Here is a 23,173-nt window from a genome sequence, read left to right as displayed (position 1 = left end):
GACACAGAATCGGAAGCAGGCTCCAGGCTCTGAGCCATCAGCCCAGAGCCCGACACGGGGCTCGAACTCACAGACCGCGAGATCATGACCTGAGCTGAAGTCGGATGCTTAACCGACTGAGCCACCCAGGCGCCCCTAAAAAAAAATTTTTAAACATGACACCATAAAATAACTAAAAGATAACATAAGTTCTTTTTTTTAATGGGACACAAAACTCAGGAACCATACCAGAAAAACCATATATACATACATACATATAAGTATATACACACATATACATATATATAGATATATGTACGTATATATATGTATATGTGTATATACACACATATGTATATGTGTGTGTATACATATATGTATATATGTTTGTGTAGGTTTGTGTAGGTCCTATATATATATATATATATATATACTTTTAGTTTTATAAAACTGTATGTTTATGTCATATACACACACACACATAATATAGTCAACTCATCTTTAACAAAGGAGCAAAGGCAATACAATGGAGAAAAGACCATATTTTCAACAAACGATGATGGAACAAATAAACATCAACATGCAAAATAAATGAATTGGTGAAACACAGATTTTACACCCATCACAAAAATTAACTCAAAATGGATCACAGACTTAAACATAAAACAGAGAACTATAGACACACAAAAGACACATCTACCAAAGGACTATTATCCAAAATATACAAAGAATTCTTAAAACTCAAAAGTAAGAAAAAAAAAAAAAAAACCCAATTTAAAAATGGATCAATGGACAAGACACCTGGATGGCTCAGTAGGTTCAGCCTCCAACTTTGGCTCAGGTCATGATCTCGCAGTTCATGAGTTCAAACTCTGCGTCAGGCTCTGTGCTGACAGCTCAGATCCTGGAGTCTGCTTCGGATTCTGTGTCTCCCTCTCTCTCTGCTTCTACCCCGCTCACATTCTGTCTCTCTCTCAAAAATAAATAAACATTTTTAAAAAATTTAATAGATCAATGGTGACCTTAACAGACACCTCATCAAAGTAGATATTTGTGTGGCAAATAAGCATACAAAAAGATTCTCTACATCGTATGTCATCAGGGAAATGCAGATTGAAACCATGAGATACTACCACGCACTTATTCGAATCGCCCAAATCCAAAACAATGACAATACCAAATGCTGACAAGAATGTGGAGCAACAAAAATTCTCCTTTATTGCTGAAGAATACAAAATGGTTCAGCCACACTGAGAGACAGTTTGGCAGTTTCTAACAAAACTAGACATATTCTTACTACATGATCTAGCAGTTGTACTCACTGGTATTTACCCAAATGAGTTGGAAGCTTTTGTCCACACAAAACCTACACAAAAATGTTTATAAGAGCTTTACTCATAATTGCCAAAATTGGAATCAACCAAGATGTCCATGAGTAGGTGAATGGATAAATAAACAGTGGTATATCCAGACAATGGAATATTATTCAGCACCAAAAAGAAGTGAACTTTCAAGCCATGAAAAGACATAGAGCATCTTTAAATGCATATCACTAAGAAACAGAAACTAATCTATATATTATATGATTCCAACTATATGACATTCTAGAAAAGGCAAAACTATGGAGACAATAAAAGGATTAGAGGTTTGGAAGGAAAGAGGGATAAATAGGTGAAGTACAGAGGATTTTTAAGGCAGTGGAACTACTCTGTATGATACCACGATAGTGGATACATGTACACTATCAGTATTGAACCTAATGTAAACTATGAGTGATAATGCTTTACCAATGTACATTTATCAATTGTAACAAATGTACCACTCTGATGTGAACTACTGATAGAGGGGTAGACTATGTATATGTGCATATGTGGTGGCAGGGAATATATGGGAAATCTCCATACTTTCTACTAATTTTGCTATGAATCTAAAACTGCTCAAAAAATTTAATCCTATTATTTAAAATTATAATTAAGGGGCACCTGGTGGCTCAGTCAGTTGAGTGTCCAACTTCAGCTCAGGTCATGATCTTACAGTTTGTGGGTTTGAGCCCCACATCAGTCTCTGTGCTGACAGCTCAGAGCCTAGAGCCTGCTTTGGATTCCGTATCTCCCTCTCTCTCTACCCCTCTCCTGCTCACACTCTGTCTCTCTCACTCTCAAAAATGAATAAATGTTTAAAAAATGTGTAAATAAAATAAAAGTATAATTAAAAAAGAAGACAGGTTGTGATAGTTAACTTTATGTGTCAATTTGATCAGGCCATGAAGTTCGCAGATATTTGGTCAAACATTATTTTGGGTGTGCCTGTGGGGTGTTTTGGGGTGACAGTAATATCTGAATTGGTAAAGTGCATAAAGTAGATTGCCCTCCCTAATGTGGGAAGTCCTCATCCAGTCACTTGAAGGCCCAAATAGAACAATGAGGCCCAACCTTACCACAAATAAGGGGGATACCTCCTACCTGACTATTTGAGCTGGACGCTGGTCTCTTCCAGCCTTAAGTCTCAGACTGAAATGTCTCTCACTGTGTCTTGCTGATTGCAGATCTTGGGACTTGCCAGCCCCCATAACCAAGTGAGACAATTCCTTGTAATAAATAATTATAATTCCTTATAATATATCTTACTGGAAAACCCTGACTAATACACTGAATTTCCATACAAAATAATATGTTAAAAGAAAGAAAAATTGAAGCACATTCATATGTATAAAACAGGAAAGAGGAAAAAAAGAAACCAAAAAACAAAAATAAAAACAAGATCTTTATCTATATAGTCTTGTTTGTATACAGAATATCTCTAGAAAATAGAGCAAGAAACAGTAACAGTGATGACCTCAGAAGTGGGAAATTAGGGGTTTGGGCAACTGGTGTATAGAAAACACAGTTTTCACATTATGCCTTTTGGTAGCTCTTTAGTTATTTTTCTTTGAAGATGTGTTTTCCATTCAAATATACTTTGGAATTAAAAATCACCTTGCCTTGACTAAAAATTCCTGTCAAAATTTAAGAGCAGACATTTTAAAGAAAACTCTTCAGCTTATGAGCTTGAACAGGGAGTAGCTGGCCAGAGTTTTACAGCATACGGTGATATTTTGGTGCCTAACATGATGGGTTTAAGGCTCACTCCATGTATGAAAGACATCGGCAATAACTAACCTTGAGGCCTGAATCCCAGGCCTCCTTCCCAGAATCACACTCTAACCAGGCTCACCCCTGCCCTTCTCTAACAGGAAAGCAGATGGCAGAGGTGGGGGGAACCCCAGAGCTAAGCTACAGACAGGACCATCACCTTCTTCACTCTCCCCTCAGGTAAATGTGACATGAGTCCCCAGGAGGGTAGCCTCAGATACACAGACTCTCTTCTCCTCCACACATACACCAGTGACAAACCAGGAGGGAGGGTTCTCTGATAGCTAATGCAGAATCAACTAAGAATCTCCTAAGGCTGATGTCCAATTGGGAGCCCAAACTACTGAAGGGTGAGGGTCCAGGCAGGGCATCCTATTTTCACCATTTAAATTGTCACTAACTACTATACCAAAAACCTTTTCTGGCTCTTAAAAAATTTTTCAAAATGAACTGGTCCTCAAAAGAATCTAGCTCAGTGACGTGGTTTTACAAACTGTACCCTCACACTCCAGTTTACCTCCTGAGGAAATCTGTTTCTCCATCCCATAGGCAGGGAAAGGCAGTGTTGACATCTATGCCCTTAATTTATGAACAAACTGCCTAAGTTGTTCGGAGTGGTTTGCCACTACCCAGAGGACATTCTTCATCTATCATCTGTTGTGATCAGTAGAGATTCAGGAACCATAATCATTGGGGTGGAGGTTAGGAATATATGCTGAGCAATCACCCAGGTCCTCTAATATTTCAAGATAAAAATCCTTGTCTTTCTTGGAGGGAGAGAGACATAGCATTGTTTTTAATGTTTTCATTACAGAGGACATAGTTCAGGAGTTGCTTACTAGTTATTTGCCTGGAGACATGTAACCTAATGGCTCTCAGTTTGTGTCCTTGTCTGCAAAGTGAGAATAGTGATTCCTTTCTCCTGGAGGAGTGGTAAGAAGTAAATGAGGTGGGGTATGGGAAAGCACCTAGTACTGTCAGTCACTGAATCTAATTTCCTTTCCCCATAGAAGCGTGATCCAAGGTACAGCATTCTGCCTACAGAAAATAAGTGATGCCTTCTCAGTTCACGAGTAGCCTTACGAGCTGTTCATAGTGTCGCCATATTTCAGTTACACTCAAACCTACACACTTTCTTTAAATGTTACCTAGAAACTACCAGAATACAGCAACCCTGGGTAGAGTGCATGTCACAGCTCCGAGGTCCAGTTTCCAGGAAATGTGGCAAAAGAGAGCCCCAATAATTATGGTCAATGCCCAAGGAGTAACTGAGCACTTCATGTGCCCTGACTCTCTTCATTGTCTCAACAATCCTGACGTAAGTACTATTATTTTGCCCCATTTTGCTGAAGTTGAAGCACAGATTGGTTAATTTGCCCCAGATCACAGAGCTGTTATTGGTAGACCCAGGAATAACAAAATCCATGTGCTTAATCACCAGGTTCAAGTGTCCTCAAGAGACTTGAATCATTATCAGCGTGAAGGCAAAAAGAGGGAAAGGCCAGTGTATAAGGTCAGGAAGGAAAGACAGCCCTTTACCCCCTTCCCAATTCTGCCTTTAATGTAAGGCTATCTTCTAATTCCAACTCTGCCTAATTTTCTATTCTGTTGGCTCCATTATCCCTGAATCTTTGATCCCTAATTTAAATTAGGGTCTTGTTTTTAGATGTTTGACCTTGGTCTCCTTTCCCAGATTTTCTATCTGTTTCTGCCTCTCAACCCTTGCCTTTCCCAACTCACTGTTCTCAACTCATCTTCCCAGCTCCTGACTCTAATTCTGCTCTAGTTTAAGAGTCTGTGCACTGTCCCCCAGTTCACCTCCCCATTCTCGACCTTCATAACTTTCTGCAGTCCCTCTGCCTGGAACAGCCTTCCTCCTCCTCTCCACCTCGTGAAGTCTACATGCCCTTCAAGGTACAGATGAATCCTGCTCTTGAATGAAGACTCGCCTCCTGATCATTCCAGTGAGGAGAACCATTGTCTGAATCCTTTGTGATACACTTTGCAAATACTCAGTGTCCTGTATATTTTGAAATATACCATCTCACCTAACAGGATGCTTTGTATACCACAGAAGCCTGATAAGTGGTAGCTAATACTGATGCAGCTACACCAGATATTCTGCTCTGTCTCCTTTACATCAGCTAAAAGCCCATATAAAACTCACATTCATAACATTCATATCTACACATGATCGTTCTTGTTGCCAGGAAAAAGCAATACAACCACATTGTTCATGCAACTGGGGAAGAGAACAATTTCTCACACAGAGACAGAAAAGAAGGAAATACCCACTATAAGGGCAAGGAGGAGGAGGAGGAGAAGGAGGAGGAAGAGGGAGAGGGAGAAGAGCAATGCAGTAACATTAAGGGGAAAAGTTGGAAGACTGAATTTGGGTCAGTCTTAAAGCAAACAATCCCCACCCCAAGGCCTATTCAAAAAGAGAAGAGGGTATAAAAACAAATTCTTAGGATGCACCAAAAAAGCATGTCAATAAGTTTAATATTATTTAAATTCTGGCTGCATGCTGTAAGACAGTTATAAAATCACACCCGTTTTTCATCTGTTTTTATTTACTTCTGATTCCCAAATATGTATTTGTGCAGCTCTGATAAAAAAAAAAGAAGGGCTTCGTTTTCCTAAATTATTTTGTTTGTTTTTTTTAATCATATTTAATGAAGAGGCGTTTTCATTTTTGATTAAAAATAAGTCAAGACAATTGAATGTGAGGCCAACTGCTGCTTTCCAAATTCACCAGACCATTGCTAACTCACCAAAGTCAGGAAGCAATAATAATTCCTTCTCTTTATAGAATGCCTTTTCTCCCCAGGAAACTTCAAAGCTCTCTGCTGAAGCTTAGGCTTTGCAGCTGCCAGGAAAAAAATGTGGCTCCACTTACCTCAGAGGGAGTATCAGAAGCACATGGGGACTGACTGACCCACAGTGGTGACGCCACACCCACCACTGCCTCCACTTTATCAGAGACCACACCCAAAGCTCTGGTTTGGGGGCAAGAAAATAGAAAAGATGGCAATAGTAGCAGGGTGCTCACATCCTTCATCCACCCAGACAAGCCTTCTAAGGACAGCAGTGACCAGATGCAACATGGTGACTCAGTAAACCAAGTCACTTGTCAGAATGGATAGTAGTGAAACAGCCAACATTACACAGTTCTTCAATGATAGGAAAATTGTGTTAGGCTAATCCTATCAATGTTCCTATAAGAACACAGTTCCTACATAAATAGGAAACACACACACACTCACAACCATGAACTCTGGTATCTCCCAGCATGCATTTCCTTTCATACTCAACCTTGTCCCTTTAGATGAAACTATTATTTACTGAATACCTAATATGTGTGAGGCATTTAAGCTTTATTGTTGTGAATCCTCACAGCCATCCTGAGAGGGAGGCATTATTATCTATATTTTACAAATGATAACACTAGGTTCAGAAAGATTTCATTTTTAAGAAATTAGTGCTAGATATCTAAGGGAGAAATGTTTTTAATAGTTTTGCAACCATCAGCTTGCCCTGAGAGAAATAACTTCATAGCCACTCAACATGGTGTTGCCACAGTGACCATCTCCACCTTGCAGACCTGCGTGGGCTTGATTTCAACTCAGCTATCAGCAATCCTTCCTCATCCAGCTTCCTAGGTCCTGTGAGTGTCCATTTGGGTACAGTGAGTGGAAACAGGCAGAGTATCATACAGACTCTGTTTCTCGTTTGAGTCCCTACATTTCTGGTTTTCCCTCAGCTAAAATTTCAAAAAGAATGAGGCACATTTGAAAATAGAAACCAGCCCTCAACTGATGAACCAGCTAAATGTAGTGATGTGAGTGTGCCCAGGCAAAGCCATGCAGAGAATAAATTTGCCACTATTTAACAGAGGCTGAGGTCACAGAGATCGATTCTCTTGCCCAAGAACACAGAGCTAGTTATTGAGTCAAGAGTCAAGTTTTGAATTTGAATCTATCTGCTCCCACTGCACATGCTCTTTGCACAGCAACCTACCACATCAGCTTTCACTATGGCTCCTCTGGGCTTCATCAACCTGGGGGTACAGGCACTGAGCAAAACTCCACACTCGCCAATATGGATTCATAATTCAGCTTTCATTTTAGGATTGCCTTCTAGGTTTACTAAGTATCAGATTCATTGATTTACAGGAGAGCAGGAGATGTTTCTGAAATGACATATTCTTTCCAGTGAGACAAGCATAAAACCTTTCATCTAGGGGGACCCTAGACCTCACAGATTCCTCACTTCCATGGGACTAATTACAGCACTGCCATGAGCCATCCCCAAGCCATCACCCACTCATGGGGCAGAGTGGCTCAGAGATATCCTTTGTCTATGCTGCTTTGTATCCATGATGCTGGATATATTTTGTGAACAGAAATAATACAGGCCCCTGTGTTTTATTTCTACCATTACGAAACCTAAGATGACCCATAAAGAGGCCTGCATGTTATAACTATAAATTTTAGAAGAATGGTCAGCCACAGGGGAATTTGTGGGCAGTGATTGTCTTTCTGTCAACTTTGCATAGTTGTATCCTGTAAAATGAACAGTTACCCATTGTTCTGAGGAGGGAGAGCTCTCTTTTGTGTTGGGATTTCCAGAAAAATGTTGGAACACAGCTAACTTCTGAGGATGGATACATTACAGAGTGTCAAAGGGAGTGCAAAATGATTTCCAGCGGGTGGAGAGAGGAAGAGAGGGAAATCAGGGAAGTTACAGGCAAAAATATAGAGACGAGAATGCACAAAGTACATGATTTAAAAATATGTATAAGTAGTCTACACTGGCTGGAAGACAAGGGAATGATGACAGACTTCATTACCTTGACCAGATCATGTATCTGTTAAGAAAACATCCACTGATCCCTAAGTGCTGTGGAAAACCAGTAATTTTGGAACACAGTGACTGTTACACACTGATTCTTATTTGAATGTCCCAACACAAGCGAGCACTGATGCCCGTATTTCATGAGAACTTCTTGAAGAATAGGGAAGCCTCTTTCTGACTATCTTCAGAGTGCTCTCATGTCACAAACAGGCCCTGTGTGAGAGTCCCAGTGACCGCAATTGCAGAGCCAAGACATAGGCAGCAAGATGCCTCTTTTCCTTCAGCTGCACACATGGCCATGATGTTCACTAGAGAAATTCAGTTTCTAAGGTGTGAGCAAAGTCAAAAACTATTGGAAAAAGAGGAAGTTTACAAATCAACTCAGAAGACCAGGACTCTGATCCTAGCCCTGCTGCTCTATCTTTAAGGCTTACAAAAAGGAGAATAAGGAACATGATGCAAATTCCTATTCGGTCTTAGGCATGCACTATGTGCTTTATATATGTTACCTTATTCAATCCTCTCCACCATATGAAATAAGTGCTATTTCTCTCCATTTGATAGAGTGGAAAACTGAGGCTCCACAAACTCATAGAAGAACAAAGAGTAAATCATGGAGCTACATTCAGCAATGCCCTTTTTATTACATCAAATAGCTCTTCTGTTTCAAATAGTAAGACCCTTTTGTGCCTTTCACCCATTAGCTCTTAAATTTTAATATCATTCTGATTCTGAATAGGGTCATGATACGTGAGTTCCTTCATTTTGTGATTTTTTTGAAATAAAACATTACATTGGTTTCAGGTGTACAACATATAATTTGATATATGTATATATTGTGAAAATAGTTGAGTTCTACTAGAGAGAACAATTGTATCCACATCCCCTATGAACTTATCAAAGGAGATCAAAATAAATGAAAGCATATTCATTTCATCAGGTATTACAATAAAATTCTAATAAAAATGAGTACTTTCCCCAGTATGTCTTTGATGACTCATGAAATATGAGGTACCACATATCTCATGAATATGTGAATTTCTGAATTTTTCTTAAAGAGCTAATACATTGTCAATCCACAATTCAATAGGTTTTGTTTTAGTCTGCAAAAATACATTAAAAGGAGGTATTGTGATAATGTTACTCAATTTATGTGTGTGTGGATGTATGGGCATATGTATATGTGTATACATATATAGAGACAGAGAGACAGAAAGAGATCTCCATCCATCTGGCCAAATCTACTGATGCATCTCTACCACCACTTGCTCTTCCTCTCCACAGCATCTGCCTGAGTTGATAGCTCCCTCATTCTTAAAACACTGTCTCCACCCATTTGCTGGGGCTCTGCACTTTGGATACTGGCAAGTGCTTCTCAGTCTCTTTTGCTCCTCCTGTTTCTGACTCCTAAATCTTGGAATGCTCTAGGACATTGTCCTCCCTCTCCATTATCCCCAAGTTTATCTCATACAGACTTATGACTTTACATGACGTTTATACACTTACGCCCCCAAAATGTACATCTCTAGTTCAGCCTCTCTCCTAAGTTCCTGGTTTGTGTATCTGTCCCTTTTTTGACATCACCAGTTGGCATCTATCAGGCATTTCAAACTTAACATATCTGAAACATCAGTCCCAATAAACTGAATTCCTTACACATAATTGTTCAGTCCAGAAACCCAGGAATCATTCTGATTCCTCTAACATCTTATACAATGATGAAAATCCTGTTGACAGTATCTTCAAAATATGCTTCAAGTACAAACCTTCTTAACTACCACCATCAATCCTACTGTGATCCCAGCCCCAACCATTGCCCACTCACACAGCTGCAGCTGCCAAAACTTAATGAGTCTCCTGACTTTGGCTCCTTTCTTCCTTCAGTCTAGTCTTGATGTAGCAGCCAGTCAGAACATCTAAAAGTGAATCAAATTACACCAATCCCCACCCCCCCCACCCCCGCCCCGTTCAGATCCTTCACTGGATTTACATGCCACTCAGAATACAATCCAGGGAGGGGCCTACAGTGCCCTAACAAAACCCAGACCTGCCTACTCCTTGGGCCTCATCAACTACTCCTCTTCCCACACTCACTCTCATCCATGCACCCAGGTCTTCTTGCTGCTTCCAGGTATGTCTCAAGCTTGTTCCTGCCTCAACTGTATAATAGCTGTTTTTCCTCCTGGGATGTTATTCCCCATAATGTTCACCAGGGCGTACCCCTTCATATAACTGAGGTCTTTCTGCTCAAATGGAGCTTCCTTAAAGCACATGTCCTCGAGTGTCCTAGCTGAATGTCTACAGCTAACCTCAATCACCCCAGGCTCCATTCCCTTATCTTACTTTAAATTCTTCAGAGCCCTTTTTATCATCTGGAGTTATATTATTTTAATTATTATAACAATAATTCTTATCTGTCTGCATACATTTATCCATGAATGGATTTATTTACCCATTTACTTATTTATCTTCTGCCTCCCCATTAGCATGTAGTCTCCAAGGGACCTTGTCTGTCTTGTTGTTCACTGCTGTATTCCAGTGCTTGCCACAGTGCTTGAGTCACAGCAACCACTCAGTAAGTACATGTTAATTGAATAATTGAGTCTGCCGGCTGTTCTGTGCCATTCTGTGATGTTCTGTTGCTCTTGAACATGGCCTTTATCTTTGCTACTGCCTACAAATTTGCCCAATGTTCATTTTGTTTATAGTTCTCATCTGCTAAATGTTTATCCCTTCAATATCATCTATCTATTTCACTTATTATGGCTAAAATCAGTTCACTTTCTATTTTTTAAATGTTGCACCTCTGCCCTTTTTATCTAAACATTCTGTTTTCTGAGCAGGCCAAATACAGCCTCTGGAGATGGGTACAATCTTCTGACTAGGCTCTAGAGAGAAAACATTTTCTCTTCTTATCTCTCTCTCCAGCCTCCACCTCAGTCCTGGACACACACAAGTATTAAACAACAGTACTGGTATGACATCACTTCCCATGTCGTGCCACAGATCAGCCCATGTCGACTACTGTATATGCTGTATGACCACAGAAGGAAGATGAGAAAGCCTCACGTGACTCCTCCTCTTGCCTGGGGCCAGGACAAAAGGTTATCACAGAGAGCATAAGAGTGTGTGTCTGTGTTTTGCTGGCACCAGTATGCAGAAACAGAACTGCAGTCAGATTGGTCCTACTCTGGAAATAGCCAATTAGCCGTGCTCACCACAAACTAAAAAAACTAAAGGCCATTCCAAAGCATCTTATAAAATAAACAAACCTTTGAAAGGGGTATATTAGAAACTACTTTTAAAGATGTCTACAAATTTTACATAAAATACATTAAACAATTGAGAAAAACAATACAGTTTTCCTAGGCTAGAGACTCTATCACTAGAAGCCTTTCAAAAATGATTGACAGCAACATTACTTTCCTGTACTTTATAGGAACCATATTTGCATAATTGCATAAAGTGATTCAGAATTGACCTCGCACATGAAAACAGGCAATAGATGGCATTAAAACGTGATGGTAAAGGAAAACACATTATGGAAATTGTTTGAAAAATCTAAGAGATCAGCCTATTTTTCAGGGTTCATGGAATTTATAATCATTGGTTTGCTGCTACACTCATTCTTTTTGAAAGATGTGACCCAGACTATTGTGAAGGCTCCTAGACATGGTCTCCAGTTTGATTTGTTGGTTTATTTATGATTGGCTAAGGAGAAAAAAAGAGTTTCCATAATCTTTGTGGTCTACACAATCAAATATTTTTCTTTTTTTATATCCTATTTCCATTCTCATCGTTTCTGAATGTGAAGCCTCAGTTGTCCTCAGACATCCAACCTAAGTGGGACCAAAAGATTTTTCCTGCTGACCTGGAATTCATGTGGAGAAATACAAATATCAAACTGCTTTATTGAATGAATGCTGGATACAAATAAGAGGTTAATCCATGTAGAGTCAAGATAGGAACTTGGATTACTGGAGATAGAATAAGTATCAATGTACGGGGTGTCTTCTTTATAAGAGACACAATTAACATTGAAATAAAGAAAACAGCTGTTTTCTAAATGGACATAGAGCTTTCTCGTAATCGGTTTTGTAGGTAATACAAATGTATGAAAATTTTTCTGGGGACTGCTATATTTCCTTCCAGAAGAATCACTTTCATGATCTTTGAGCTCTTCATGGAAAAATAATCAACAATGCTTGGTTCCCAATCAATTCTTACCAAGAATCTACTGTCAGGCATGTATCATGAGCTCTAAAAACAGAATGGACTTTCCTGCATTAGTAAGGAAAAGGACACATTGCAAGTTTGTGACTCATAAAGCAACCTATTGTCTAAAATGCACAGCTTCTATTGTAAGACAAAGCACACAGATCAGAGGCTCATATGGTTTCACTCATGCACAGAACACACTGATCACTCATCAAAGCAAATAACTTTCACTGGCCTCACCTACATGCTCTCAGATGACATGTGACTCATGAGTGTGAAACTGATGCTACTCTTCAGCCCATGCCTATAGTCTGCCCTGCTCCTGAATAAAACCCAGCTATGGCTCACCCCACCCCCAGGAGATGGCTCTAAGAAAGGCTGAGTTTTCCACACAGTACCTTAATGTCTGCTCTCCTGGTGCTTGCTGACAAAGGACTGACAAAGGTCCGCTTCTCAGTTAGACTCCCTTGCCCCACCCCAATTCATCATCTAGGTCAGTAAAAATCCATACATGATAGGACTCTCCTCATGTGTATACCTGCTGGCTGGGAAGGCTATGTGCCTTGCCTATATTTTCCTGGGCTAGAAGCAGTGAGATGGGACAGTTGGCAGAAAGGGAATACTGATCCTCTTACAATCCCAATAAGGGTGAATGTCTTCTGAACTTTCCACTCTACTGCTTAAAACTTTTTCCCCCTACCTAAAGTAAAACATATTATAGGTTGAACCCATATATAATTGCCAATATTCAATAATTTTTGACATACAAAAATGTCAATTTCACATCTTCCAACCTAATAATAGTGACTCAATTCTTTGGCTCTGTTAATTCTAAAGTTCAGTTTTTTAAAGATTCAGGAGACTATGGTGACTTGCCACTTTCTTTTGTAACTTTGTTGCTATGGGAATTGAATTCTATAAACCTAACAACTGACCACAAACAAACTTTGGAACACAACCCATTCATAAGCTGAGGACTGCCTACAAAGGATGTTCTTTCTTATTCAAGACAAGGCTGATGGATTGCATTTATTAGAATTACAGGCTAAAGAACCACAAAAGACTTACTTTGGGTCTCCAGATATCCCTCTCAGCCTTTTGGCTCCAAAACCTAATCATAATCTGAAGTTATCTGGTGGTGAGCCAGGCCATCCCAGGGAAAACTGCAATATAACTCATGAGGCAGGGCAGAGGCCACAGTTCTGAACATGGAAGCACAGCAAAGGTTAACTAATCTAAGGATGAAAAAATGTAGTCTAAAACAGTGGTTTTCAACCCTATCTGCCTATTGGAACAACTGGTGGAGGCTTAAAAATCCTGGTGCCTATGCTTCTCAGAAATTCAGATTTCATTCATCTGGAGGGCACCCCACCAAGAGCAAACAGATTTTACAAAGCTCCTTAGGCAATTTTAACAGGCAGTTGCTTTAAGAACCACAGTTCAGGGGCGCCTGGGTGGCGCAGTTGGTTAAGCGTCTGACTTCAACCAGGTCACGATCTCGCGGTCCGGGAGTTCGAGCCCCGCGTCAGGCTCTGGGCTGATGGCTCAGAGCCTGGAGCCTGTTTCCGATTCTGTGTCTCCCTCTCTCTCTGCCCCTCCCCCGTTCATGCTCTGTCTCTCTCTGTCCCAAAAATAAATAAACGTTGGAAAAAAAATTAAAAAAAAAAAAAGAACTACGGTTCAAAAGATTAGTACAAAACCAAGAGAAAGATTCATGGAGTAAACACATAAATACTATTTATTGGTTCAAAATGAGACCTTGATTGAGGATATAACCCAAACAGGTGAGGCCAGTGGTCATGATTCATGTAGCAGGTACCTGAAGGCATGTCAGCTGCCAGAAAATCAGGACGGTTTATGGTATCAGAAAAATATAGCATATGGTCACAGGCCCCCAATAGTAGGTTCAGGTTAAACTTCATGGGGTGGAGGTGACAAAGGAGTGGTAGCGAGGGGTGATGGGTAAAAAGCTGGAAACAAATCACGAAATTCTGTCATTACAAAAACTATGAAGACACCGTAGGAATCAGAAAAACAGACATAAGGTAGAACCACGAAGCTGAAAAGTGAGGACATTCATTCAATGCTAAGTTCTCAGGTCCTTCTTTTCTTTCTCCCTACAGTTGGTATTGTTCCTACAGCTGCAAGAAGTCTTTGTTAACCCAGCTGTAGAGGCAAAGACTTAAGGGGTGAGAACCTAGCAGATCTTTATAATTTTTCCCTCAGAATAAAGATACTGCCCCCTCCTGTCTGCCATGCCCAAAAGAAAGGGCCATCTCCTTTAAACTCTGCTCAAGACCTATTTATTCAGGAAACTCTCCAATCTAATGACATAATTGATTGCCCATGCTCTCATGTCAATGTATAGTCACGTACAGTTGTACAGTTTACACGCTGCACAAAGGTCACAAACTGAGAGGCGATGAAGACTGAAGTCATGTGACCTGGTGGAGGGCTTTTTCTGCCTAGAGGGCCCCCTTTCTTTAATTTGTGCAACTCACTGTAGGCTAGTAGCAGCAGTGATGATGACAATTGATTTGTATCTATTCAAACATTTGTTGACTGAATTATTAATCTATTGACTCTCTCTTCCTGCCAAAACAGATAGATACATGCTATATTTTAGACACTTCACATGGCATTCTGTACTTCCGGTGCCCACATGCATTTTCTTACTGAAAATGCTCATGCAACTAAAAAAAAAAAAAAATCTACCAAGTGTACCAAGAGAAAGCTTGCACTCTGTCCAGCCAATTTGATCCACTGACGACAGCAGACAAAAAGCATAAGGGCCCCTTGTTTTTGCCATCTTTTGTTTCCTATGTTCTGAGCAAAATTGCACAGGAATTATGAACAGTTAGCAAATGCTGTATAAGTGACCAAAAATCAATTGACAGCTCTATGAACAGAACCAGTCTGGCCCCAGTGAAGTCAGGCTGCTGGAGTTCTGGAACAAGAATTAGGGAATCAAATTCTATCCCCTGGCCCTGGCCCCAGTTCATTGCTGACCTTCACTTGCTCTCACTCCCAGCCTCCCAGAGCACCCATGTTGCTTTGTGACCCATATTTTGCAGAGCAAAGATCATTGCAGTGCTACTCAAAACAATCTAAACATTTTGGACAGAGGCCACCAAGTCAAGTCACTGCTGGGAGACCTCCTCTGATGTGTCTCTCCCTGGGGTCCAGGCTTCCAAGGGACCTCTCTCTGGTGCTGTGCAGCTGCTGTTTGCATATCAGTCCTTGACTAACACAACTAATGAGGGGAGAAAAGGGTGGTATGAAATGTCTCATTGCCAAATGGGATGGATGTTCTTCACAGAGCTTGACCCAACAGTGTACAAAAATTCAAGCAAAATGTGACTGTGTCTTCAAAGAACAGCCACATCCTGTAATTTGAACTGGCCTTTCTCTCTGCCCTGCCATACTATCCCTCCCCCAGGCTTCACTCAATATTAAACCCTTTAATACCATGTATTTCTTCTCATGACTCCCTCACAACAATTTTACGCTCAGATGCAGATGACCCAGATGATTACATATGAACCTCATTTCTAGCCTTTATCTCTTTATTCACCAGGAAGAAAAATCCCTTCAGTTTTGGAAATCATGTCAGCTATTTTAAAGGTGGAACATGGTTCCCTCCCTGTTGATGGGGTTCTCTGGACACATGTCTAAGCCTGATTTGGATGTTTGCCTGAAGAATTGGCTCCCTTCTCTAAAACTGGAGGCACTCCAAAGAGGGAGGGAGTGGGGAATCCACCTATTAAACTTGTTCATATTTTGGTTCTGGTCTCACATCCATTTCTTCATCCCACTCACTCACTGGAATGTAATGTGCTGTTTAGATCAAAAAGAAAAATGAAGTTCCCGCTTAATATAAGGTAGAGTTTTGTTATCATCCCTGGGTCCCATCACCCTCTCAGGTGGGCCTGATTCAGGGGATCCTGCTCTAACAGTGTCCACCTGTCCAAGAGCCACCTTCTTCTAGGAACTTAGTACACACCTATGTGAGAGAGGCCTGGCTTTGTTTTGTGTGTTATGCTTTGTTTTTTGTTTTGTTTTGTTTTGTTTTGTTTTGTTTTGTTTTGCAAAGAACCAAATTTTTCTCTTTCGGAAGCTGGCCTTCACCTTACTCACCTAAGAGAGGCCAGAGGCCTGGGAATCTATGATAATACTGCCCTTTCCTTCCACCCAGTTAACATGCCAAACCCTGAACCCCACTCAGAATTTGGACCAAGTGACTCCTAAAGTCTTGAGATTCTTTTTTTTTTCGGGGGGAAAGAGACAGAGCGTATGCGGGGGAAGGGCAGAGAGAGAAGGAGACACTGAATCCGAAGCAGGCTCCAGGCTCTGAGTGGTCAGCACAGAGCCTGACGCAGGGCTCGAATTCACAGACTGAAAGATCATGAACTGAGCCAAAGTTGGACACTTAACCGACTGAGCCACCAGGTGCCCCATTGCAACTTGAGATTCTATCACACTTTATACTTTTCAACATACTGAAAATTTTTTTGTAAGTATGGCCTCCTATGGTTTTTCTCCTTTTCATGATTCATATTCAATGAGGCTAGTTAAAATAAAAAGGAAAAAAAAGTAACAGAATCTTGGATCTGTGGCTATTATTAATAGGGAACTATAATTTGATAAAATCAATCTTCTTTTGGAGGTAAGATTTATAACATCTATACTTACAGCTCTAACTGCCTTTCTTATTTTGTTTTTTCCTTCTTCAGAAAACTCTCTAGGCCAAGAAACAAGAAAGTACAATATATTTAAGTTATAAGCAGATACTTAATTTACCCACCCCTACAAAATGAAATGAGTAGGAATGCAGGGTACAATCTTCAGAGAGACTTAAAACCACCTAGTTCAATAGTTCTCAAACAGGAGTAATTATGCTCTCCCCGGGACTTTTGGCAATGTCTGGGGACATCTTTGGTTGTCACAAATGAGAATACCACATAGGGAGGCTACTGATATCTCGTAGGTAAAGGCCAGAGATGGTGCTAAACATCTCTAACATACAGTACAGCCTCCACAACAAAGAAGTGTCCAGCCCAAAATGTCAATGCCTATGCTGAGAAACCCTGGTCTACAATGCAGCTGGAAATAAGAAACCATTATTTTTCCATACAAAAGAGAAAATCATTTATTCTCATTTATAAGTAGTAGACTCACTAAGTCAGGGAGCCACAGAAACAGCAGTAAATTTAAAGGGACTACATGAATTTGGGGGCAAAGACTAAAGGTGAGACTTGCAGCTCCTCCCTTTAATAGACATTTGCTGTACTAGATTTAGTCATCATCCACTGAAGAATGTTGCTGCCATCTAGGGGGTGAAAAATGAAACATGGAATTCTAAAAAACATCCTTCTAGCTCCAATGACACAAGTTACCAGGTGAGCGGCATAAAATGCACTTGTTTCCCACGCTTCTAACATTGAAAAAAATATATATTTGGGGTTTGATGGCAAAAAACTGTTGGAAACTTTTTTGTTGTTGTTGCTTACAACATTTTAAAAATATATACATGACTCATAGTCTACAGTGCCTTCAATTAATTTGTTTTCTCTATTTCATGTTTGTGGTAAGAAATGGAAAGTCCAAGTTTCTGATAAGGATGACAGGTGCTTGGTAGCTGTTTTTATTCTAATAGTCAATTGGAGTGAAAAGCCAAGAGTCAATCAATGACCCAGAACACTCTGGTAGGACCAGTCTTTCTACTCACCCTTTCACTTTGGATCATAGCGAGATAATGACAAGTTCTCAGCATATTAGAAATCAAGGGAATTCCTTTGCTTTTAAAGAAAAAAATTCTGAAATTTAAAAATTAAATCAGCTCTAATTAAATGAAAATTAAGAACCAGAGTGTGAACAGAAGTCTTTTTCCAGCTAACCACATTGTTACCCCTACACACACCCACACACACACACACACACACACACACACACACACACACACACACACGGTCCATAAAGATGACAGTACTGAAAGGACTTCTTAAGGAGCTTTGAGAAGAATGGAAAGAAAATTTGCACCACCTTCCCTGTAGTTTCTGGAGAAGGACCTAGGGCTGGAGGAGTACAGTATACTGAGAAGTATATGCTCCCCTCTCTTTCCTTCCTGTGGTCTGACACAAGATTTACCATGACTGGATGGGCTGAACCTTGTCTGATTTTCACGTGCCAGAGGTAGAAAGCTTCCAATTCTTTCACCATAAGGATTCCTAAACATCTTAAAACAATGAGAAAACCCATTGTGATCTTCACCACATGCCTTTTGAATAGGTTGTGAACTCTAATTCTGGGTTTTAGACAAAGTGATTAGCTTTTTTCTTTTTTTTTCTGTATTTTTTTTTAAGATTAGGACATTTTATCCTGACCCACCCTATCCTGTAAATCCTAGACTAGCTCATAATTCAGGGTAGTTGCATGAAATTAGATGGCTCTTCCTTCTGATTGTTTCGGTGTAACAGCCCTACTCACCTCCCCTTTCTAATTTTACTGGGGTCCAGCAAATACAACAGTTCTTTTTTTATGTAAATATTTTTTAATGTTTATTTATTTTTGAGAGAGAGAGAGAACACAAGTGGGTAAGGGGAAGAGAGAAAGGGAGACAGAATCTGAACCCACGAACCGCGAGATGGTGACCTGAGCCTAAATCAGTCACTCAAATGACTGAGCCACCCAGGCACCCCACAAATACAACAGTTCTGAGCTTATTCTAGTCAAAGGAAAAAGCCTTAAGGGAACCTACCATTAAGGCAAGAGGAGAGAAACTCATATTATAACCAAGGCATGATTGCATAATTGGCCAAAAGTAAGAATTATCTGCGATCTGTGTCACCTCTTTTTCAGCCCACAGACCACACATGGATGGGTGGAGGGATCGATACATGGATGGACAGAGATGGATAAGACACAAAATTTCCATTAGAGTTCCAGCATTTCCATGCATTTTCTACAGCACAGTTCTCCTAAACAAACAACCTGATGCAATAAAATTACATGAGAAACCCTTTCTTAAATAAATGCAAGGTGTTATTTAGGGTAGATACTGTTATTAATATTTATGTTACATTAAATATTAATATATTTGAGTTGCACACAGAATATCATCTATTTACTCATCTCAAAAACTTATTATGAAAATCAAGTGAGATAAGGCAAAGAAAACTCTTCAAGGATACTATGCATATGTTAAGATGTCATTGTTATTGTCAAGTACAATAAAACTGAATTGAAGCAACGTGTACATCAGAGTCAATTTTCCTGAAGGTGACGACATGTCTCCATGGACATGGATGCTTATTGCTTCAGAGATTAAATATTCTAAACTATCCTCCCTCCCAAAAAAAGGAAACATGATTTGATAAGTAGCATAATTTGAAACTGGAACATCCTCTGTGTGAGGAACATGACATACAAAATTGGATATATTTTGTATATTTATAGTAATAATGATTATCCCTGGATGGTGAGATTAGAAGGTTTTTCTGCTTTAATGAGGGTGCAATATATTTTAATCTTTTGATTTTTATCAAAGTTATATATGCGTATTTTTAAAGCCACTTAGTTCTGAAAAGCTTATAATTTTAAAAAATAGATTTCCCAGCCTCATCTCATTCTACCACAAATTTCTTCTCCTTAGAGGCAACCAATATGAATTCTTTTAGCTGTGTGTTTGGTTTTTGTCTTTTTGCTTTTAAATAACACATTTATATAGCTATTTCTTGCTATGTCTTGATGTTCTAGATTTAGATACTATCTGTGTCCTCTTATTCCAGAGGAGGAAGATTTAGCACTCTTTTTTTTTCAATATATGAAATTTATTGTCAGATTGGTTTCCATACAACACCCAATGCTCATCCCAAAAGGTGCCCTCTTCAATACCCATCACCCACCCTCCCCTCCCTCCCACCCCCCATCAACCCTCAGTTTGTTCTCAGATTTTAAGATTCTCTTATGCTTTGGCTCTCTCCCACTCTAACCTCTTTTTTTTCCCTTCCCCTCCCCCATGGGTTTCAGTTAAGTTTCTCAGGATCCACATAACAGTGAAAACATATGGTATCTGTCTTTCTCTGTATGGTTTATTTCACTTAGCATCACACTCTCCAGTTCCATCCATGTTGCTACAAAGGGCCATATTTCATTCTTTCTCATTGCCACGTAGTACTCCACTGTGTATATAAACCACAATTTCTTTATCCATTCATCAGTTGATGGACATTTTGGCTCTTTCCATAATTTGGCTATTGTTGAAAGTGCTGCTATAAACATTGGGGTACATGGGCCCCTATGCATCAGTACTCCTATATCCCTTGGGTGAATTCCTAGCAGTGCTATTGCTGGGTCATAGGGTAGGTCTATTTTTAATTTTTTGAGGAACCTCCACACTGTTTTCCCGAGTGGCTGCACCAGTTTGCATTGCCACCAACAGTGCAAAAGGGTTTCCGTTTCTCCACATCCTCTCCAGCATCTATAGTCTCCTGATTTGTTCATTTTGGCCACTGTGACTGGTGTGAGGTGATATCTAGCACTCTTGATACCTCCATGCACTCATGTAATTTCCTTATTCCAATTCTCTTGTATAATTATATCATTAATTATTATGGAATCATTATTCAGTATTTACAGTACTATGACCATTTCACTATCATTCACATACATCCACAGATATACAACGTTAGGGTTAGTTACAGTTTCTTTTCTTTGTCCAATTAATAGTCTATGTATCCATTCCCAAAGTCACTATCAAAGGAATACATCTATTCTCAGTGCATTCAAGCATATCAGAAATCCTACCAGCTTCATCCTTCCCTTTGTAACATCTTTCTGGAGTCTTGTTTGCTCTGGTTCTTTCTGGATGTGTTGCTCTCGAAGCTTATTTTACACCTACAGTAATTCAATCTCCCTTCGCCATCATCCTGAAGATTTCTTGGGCTTATCTCCTGAGTTGGGTTTCTTATTTTCTGGATTCCATGTTTTCTTCTCTCCTGGCCTATCTTCTGGTTTTCTTTGAACATATATGCTAGGATTAACAAAGAAGAGGTCACTCAGTGGGAGAAAATTTTGAGGTCTCACATATCAAAGAAGGCTTTTATTGCTCCTACTTATTAACTGTGGGAATTCTGGGTATAAAACTCTAGCTTGGATAGCATCTTCCCTCAGAATTCCCCACTTTGCCTTTGAGAAAACTAAGGACACTGATTGTCATTTCTTCACAATCTGTTGGGTTTTTTTTCCACTCAAGCTTTCGGGACTTTGCTCTATGCCAATTTTCTAAAATCTCACAATAACGTGGTTCTGACAGGGTTCTTCCATTTATTTGTAAGTATAACAGTTCAATCTAAAAGTTTGCATCTGGGGCGCCTGGGTGGCGCAGTCGTTAAGCGTCCGACTTCAGCCAGGTCACGATCTCGCGGTCCGTGAGTTCGAGCCCCGCGTCAGGCTCTGGGCTGATGGCTCAGAGCCTGGAGCCTGTTTCTGATTCTGTGTCTCCCTCTCTCTCTGCCCCTCCCCCGTTCATGCTCTGTCTCTCTCTGTCCCAAAAATAAATAAACATTGAAAAAATAAATAAATAAAAAATAAAAGTTTGCATCTTTCAGTTCTAGAAATCTCTCTTATTTCACTTCTTTTATAATATCCCTCTTTCTGTTTCCTTTTTTTTCTTTCTGTAATTTTTATTAGTTAGGTATTACACCTTCCAGAATAAATCCCTTTTGAAAAAAAAATATTTTCTCTTATTTTTCTGCCTCTTTATAGTTTTGTTAGTCTTTCTGGGAGCTTTCCTCAACTTTATCTTCCAGCCATTTACTGACATCTTTATTTGTGTAATCTTGTTTGTAAGTTCTAAGAGCTCTTTTTGGTTCTCTGAATATTTCTTTTTATGTCATTCTGTTCTTGATTTATAGATGCAATGTCATCTTGTATCTCTCTGAAGATACTACTTGTAGTTTTACTTTTTTAAGGCTTTTCTTTTCTTCTAATTCTTGCATTTTCTCAGCTTCCTTCATGTTCCTTTTGTTCCTATTGTCTCTTTGGGGTCCATCTTTCATATCAGAAGCTTTCATCAGAGGGCTGGTATTCTTGGACATCACTCACACTTTAAGAGAAAGGCAATAAAGAGCAGACTGAAAGCTCTATGTGCTTGAAGTAATAGACTTCATTGTGAGATGATTTCAAAGATCCCTAACTGACAATATCTGTAGATCTTTCCTACTGGGCTCATTTTGCCCTCCACTCTCTTGCCTAGGGGGCACAAGCCTGGCTGGAGGCTTGTTTTTGAAGTCACGTTGGGAAAGGAACCTGAGCATCTTTCTCTGCACTGTGTACTTTTACTCAATCCTTCAATGGAATCTGTTCCACACAAGGTGTGGTTTTACAACACAAATTAGCTCATATGCACTTGGTCAATAGAAAATATGTGTCAGAATAATGTAGATATTACCTTAACTTACATGCAATATTTCCTAAGCAGAAGAGAACAGAATGTAGACTAGAATTACAAATTTCAGCAGAAAAAGTTTTCAATCACTTGCAGCACTTGCAACAAGAACCTTTTTCCTACATTTTGAAAATTTAAAAACAGACACCTGTTCCTTTTGAATTCTAGCAGGTTGGGCTGCCCCTATGGCACCTTAAGAGCAACCACACTGACTTAGAACACCACTTTTATCCACACTGTGTCCCTTCCTAGCAGCGCTTCTCTCATGTGTTACCAACAGTTCTACTCAACTATTTCTCTGACTTATTACCAGCCATCACAGGCCCCAGTCTCAGTGAGCTGCCTACCTCCACAGTTACTGTTTTATTAATGCTTTGTGTAAGCTTTGAGTTTTCTGCCCCAGTACTTTTTTTCTTTTTTGCATGTGACCTTTTATTTTTGAGGAAGCAAGTTTAAAGGCTGTGGGTTTTTTTCTTTCTTATGGCAGACTGTTTGCAAAGCTGGCCACAACTTTTCCTCTCTCTGAATCCACACACCCTTT

The sequence above is a fragment of the Felis catus genome, chromosome A1, assembly GCF_018350175.1.
Source record: "Felis catus isolate Fca126 chromosome A1, F.catus_Fca126_mat1.0, whole genome shotgun sequence".
In the NCBI taxonomy this organism is placed as follows: Eukaryota; Metazoa; Chordata; class Mammalia; order Carnivora; family Felidae; genus Felis; species Felis catus.
Note: the sequence above shows the minus strand (reverse complement) of the source record.